Below are 5,536 nucleotides of genomic sequence, written 5' to 3' on the forward strand. Positions count from 1 at the left end.
TGTTGTCAGCCCTGTCTGAAGCAGGACTTCTTCCCTTGCCAGATAGCTTCCATCAGCTCTGTGCAGGAGCCTTCAGGTTCCAGAGGGATGCAGTGCAGTGCCCATTCCAGGGAGTGTGAGGGGAGCACCCCTGCAATGCCAAATGTGGTTCAGCTCACGTGGGTGCACAAGCCAAAGACCACTATGGGATTAAGTATCATAAACTAACACCTGCAGGTATGAAAATGAGCTACGGTATCCCTCCCTGTCGTGTCCTGTCAGTGTTCCCTGCAAGGGCAGTGGGATTGCTCTCCAGGTGTTCACTGAAAACAGCACATAAATGTTTCAAACACCACTTCATAGGTGTCACTCCAAAGCCATAAAGAAAACAGAAGGCAGAGAGCCTGAGCACAAACCCCTAAATAACAAACATTATTCTCCCCTCTGTAGGATTTTACAGGCTGAGGAGCAATGTTAGCTGAAACCTTCATTTTACAGCTTTTTCTCAAAAACTCAGCATCTCAAAAACCAGCCTCAGAAGTATTAGTGATGTTGCCTGAAGAAGACCTCTTGGATTTAGAGGCAATAATTAATCTTTAACTCCAGTAAGGCAGCTGTGCTGCAGGGTTAGTAGGAGTCACCGTGTTGGTAAATGATGATTGCACCACACACACAGCCCTGAGTGAGTACCCTGCAGTTATGGGGAAAGGTTTCCTGGGCCACTCACAAAGGCCCTCAGGTTAGGAAGGTCTTGCCAGGCAAGCTGGAAAGACCCTCCTACTCTGTGCAAGACAGAATTTAAGGCAGAGTCTCCTGTGCAGATGAAGCCTCTGAGGACAAGACATAGACAGGACCTAAGAAAGAAGGATCCATCAGGTCACCCCTGTCTTGCTGGCAGCAAGAGTCAGGGCTGCTCTCTGCTCTGTCTTTATACATCAAATTCAATACCTCAAGTAACTCTGAATTGGTCCATTTGACCAGCTGAGGAGGCATAAACATCTGAGTTAGGTGTATTTTGCTCCCTGTGGGTGCCATGGGATGAGAGCAGCACTGCTCCCGGCTCTGTTTCCATTTCCACTGCAATTATGTCCCTTCTCTGGAGTGGGAGTACCATCCACAGGTCTCAACAGTTTTGGCTGAAGGAATCACTTGCCTTGCTGGTGCAGCCCAAGATGCCTGTAGGCACCAAGAAAGTCTCAGACAAAAGGAGAGTGGCAACACTGTGACCCCTTCACTAGAGACCTATCTTCCTCACACCTGGCCAAGTCTGGCTCCTCTGGAAACAAAATAAGCAAGCATTGAAAGAGACTAGCTTTCACACGAGCCAAGGAAAAGACTGTTTGCCTACTGTTACATCTAAGTAACATCAGCCAAGCACCAATACCCGAAAACAGCTCTGTGGATATTTGTAAGGGGCCAGATCACAAAGTCTTGAAGTCATTTATTAGTCATAGCTTCAAGGGCTTCATCAGACCTCTGTCATACAGTAGGCTATGCTCTATATTGAGCCCAATCACTTGCATTAGACTCAGTCACCTCTCCTTTATGGACATCCACACTTCTGCCAAAACACAGGGGGGAGTAGGACCAGTTGTCTCTCAGTAACTTACTCACATGGTAAATCGCCTGCCTGTGCCTTATCTTGCATTTGAATTTGTCTGGCTCCGGTTTCTGGCCTGCTGTTTTGGAGAAGATCCCTTCTCTTCAAGGTATTTTCTCCCCAGGAAGGAATTGTCATGCAGGGCACTTGTTGCTCACCACAGGATTCCCCTCCCAGTTGGCAGGCACCATCCCCAAAGGCAGAAGCCAGAGTCATAGAATCTGACACTAAGTAAATACCCCGGCTCCATTTGAATGGAAGGACAGTCCAAGTGGCCTCAAAAAAAAAAAAAAAATCCACAAAACCCCCTTGTGGGGCTCTGCTGTATTTGTTTTAGTCCGCCTTTGCTGCCTAGGGGAAGGGGAAAGGAGAGGATAAATGTCCCTTAGCCCTTTTCTCCACGCCCTTTCAGCCCTGGTTGAGTGCATGTGTCCCACTCACCCCTCACTGGCTTTCAGCTCCCCTGGAGCTGAAGAGTGAATAAGACCTCTAGGACATTGTCTCTAAGCTGATAATTGCAGCCTCTTCACTGGCACAAGGCGTCTCTCATGCCATTTTGACCCAAACTATGTCTTTTTTCTGTATATTTTTAATTAGACTCAAGAATGCAGAAAACCCAGCGTGAGATCCTTTCATTCCCCTTTGTTTAATATCTGTTATTATGACATTAAGTGTAGGGTTTTGTTGTGGTGGGGAGTGAAAAATCCCCCTCGGTTCTGCTGCTGTAGCCATGGGTTCGTGTACATTAAAGTGGTCATTTTCGGATTAGTCCTTGCCTTCCCTTTGATGCATGTGGAACGCTGAGCCAGTTAGTTGGAGAAGGCATTTTGCCTCTTTTGTTGCCCTTCCTCACAACCAACGGCAGGGAGAGGACGAAAGCCCCCTGGCTCTCTTTAACCAGAAAGGAATTTCCAAAGGGTTTAAAGCTTTAGTTGCCACTTCTGTCTGGGGTTGCCTGACGAAAAAATAGAGCGGGTTTGCTTCTAAACAGAGCAGGCGACGAGGAGCCTCGTATTTGCTGCTGTTGTTGTCATCAGCGCTTGTGTGCCTGTTAACTGGGAATTTGGGAGTCCCGAGGGCAGAACCGACACTGAACAACGGCACAACTCAAACTTTTCTCTGGGATAAACCTTTTAAGTGGTGGGAACCAGAATTTTGCAGTAAAGTTGGGGTTTTTTCCTCTTCTCACTTCTTTTTTTCCTTTTTTTTTTTTTTAATTACTCTTCTTTTTGGTTTGGCAGTTAATGGGAAGCAGAACAAAGATTTGATTGAACAAATGCTAGATTTCAAGTACACTTTACATTACTCAGGCAGCCCTATGATTTCTATCCATTTACTTAAGACCTACGCTCTGCACGGCTATTTTTGTGGGATGTCTGATATTTTCTTCCTAGGAGGGAGCATTCTTGAGCCTTCAGCTCTTCCCACTTTAACCATTCATATCATTACAACTAATCCTAAGGGCTCTTGATTAAAATAAAACTGAGTCAATTGAAAAATGGTTAATTACCAAAAAAAAAAAAAAGGGAAATACACACTCAGAACTTTATTGCTGCCTTGGACCTCATCCCAAATATTCGTGTGAAAGTCGGGCAAACAGGGGGAGAGGGACTAGAAGGTCGGGGTGGGGGGAGGAAGTGTTTATGTCAACACGGCTCCCTGATGGAATAATGCACTGCAACGTGAAGTCAGAGCCGCGGGGCATGTGAAGTCACAGCTTCTCCAGGTGACAGGTGCTGCAGCAGTTCAGATGCGAGGCAGCCGCCCCTGCTCCCCTCCCGCCCTCGCCCCGGGCATCGGGAACCGGGGAGCAGGGGCTTCCCCTCCAAACGCAGCTCCTCCGCTTGCCATACGGATGGGGAAAAGGGGCTCATAAAATATTCCTGACCCACCAGAATAATTTTTGCCTTGAGAAACCTTCTTCCTTGTTTTGGGTGTTTTTTTTTTTTTAGACCCTAATACGTGCCTAATCAGCAAGATATGTTTTAATTTAAAAGCCAGTAGACTGCAGCTGAACTGCACTACCGAAATCCGATGTAAGGATAATTTGGAGTATTCGAAACCGCTGAGTCAGCGGCGGAGCCCATCTCCATGGCTAGAATATTGTTTTTAACTCCCGCTGCTGTGTTTCACTTACTGTTATACCGATTGTATCGTGTAATTATTGTTTGTTTTCCAAAAATGTAATTACTTTTTTTTTCTTTGTTTCCTTTGCGACGTTAAATCTGCCAAATGCCAGACTAAGGCAGCTCCAGAAAATAAAAAAAAAATTAAAGCTACTGAAAGAGGAGGGGGGAGTCTCTTTCTCTCTCTGTAGCCGAACATTTTACCTCTCGGGGACCTTCTTCCATCGACTATTTAGAAAAGATAGCGGCACGTGTAAAACCCCAGCCCGGTTTGAGGAAGACATCGGCTCCAGGGCAGTCCCACGCGTTCCTCGGGTGTTTTTCCCTCCCGGCCGCGGGCGCAGGATGCGGCCGCTTTGCGCAGCGCGATCTGCCTGGGGGTTAATAGCAATGATACCAATAATAACGATAATAACATAAAGCTGTGGAGGTGACTCCAGCCTGGCGCTGGGGCCAAGCTGCACAACGGGACCAGGAGGCCCAGAGCCAGGGGGTGGTCTGGGGTAGCCAGAGGAGTCCCCTGCGTGCCCGCCTACCCTCTCCGCAGACTCGGAGGTCTGGCCGCCGGCGGTCTCCGTCCCCAGGCGGGAGCTGCCGGGGATGCTGCCCCGCAGCCGGGGAAGCGGATCCCGGCACCGGCCGTTCGGTGGCAAGTTTGGCCCTGGGGCCGAAAAGAGGATGGAGGATGCTGACCTCCCGCTGAAACGTCGCGTTGCTCTTCCCGGGGCAACTTTAAAGGCTCAGCCCGGAGCGGGTGAAAGTGGGGGCAGCCCGGGCGGAGCGGGCTGGCGTGCCAAAATGCGGGCGCGCTTCAGCTCTCACCGTGCCGCATGTGTGCAGGCCAGAGCCGGAGGAGTCAAATGATCAGACCAGCGTTCAGCAACGCGCCAGGAAGGGTTACTCGACCTTCCCTCCTCTTTAATGTTGGTTTCGGCAAGAGTGACACCGTGTAATATCGACTCCCCCGATAAATTATACCTGCGTTAGTCAAAACGGTGCAGAAGGGTCAGATCCCCCACACGCCAGCAAACCTTCTCCTGGCTTTCCCGGCACGTCCCCCCGAGCAAGAGCTTGCGGGCAGCACCGAGGAGGGACCGGGCAGCTGAAGACACTTCGCACCAGCGTCAGACATTGCTGCCGGGCTGGTTCTGGAAAGAGGATGGATGGGAAGGGTGGGAAACCTCGCCCTTGCCTTGCCTGTGTAGGAGGATCAGCCGCCTAACTCCTGTCCTCAGGAGCGGGGCCCTGGGGTTTCTCAGCGCGGAGAAACACATAGTCCCTCAAACCGCAGATTTTATTTCTGGCAAACAATGCTCCCCCAGCCAGCGTTTGTGTGCGAGACAAGTAATTGTGCTCCCTTGCTTAAATAAATCATTGATGGGTGAAATTACACATGCTCACTTAAAATGTAATGTGATTAAGAGATTATGGGATCGCAGTTAATATGTTGCCTCACAGCTTCTGGACCCAATTCCTGACACCAGAAATCCATCAGCCACAACTGTCCCTCCTTGCGGGGAGGCAGCTCCTCCTGCCACCGGCAGCCGTGAGGTCTTGGCTGGGAGGGGGGACCGGGGGTCTCCCGCCTCTGCTCCCCGCAGGGGGCCGGAGAAGGTGAGAGGGAGCGTCAGGTTTGCGTTCAAATGAATAATAACTTCTTGCTGTTGTTGTCTGGGGGGAGGAGAGAAAAAAAAAAAAGTTAAATGGAAAGGCAGGAGACGGGGGGTGGGGGGGAAACGAAGGGCTGGGGCTTCGCCTGCAAGCTTATTACCTCTCATCTGAAAGCTGCTCCATTTCCTCACACATCGGGTAAGTCCTTTATCATGAGGTG

The sequence above is a fragment of the Fringilla coelebs genome, assembly GCF_963513975.1.
Source record: "Fringilla coelebs genome assembly, chromosome: 1".
Classification (NCBI taxonomy): Eukaryota; Metazoa; Chordata; class Aves; order Passeriformes; family Fringillidae; genus Fringilla; species Fringilla coelebs.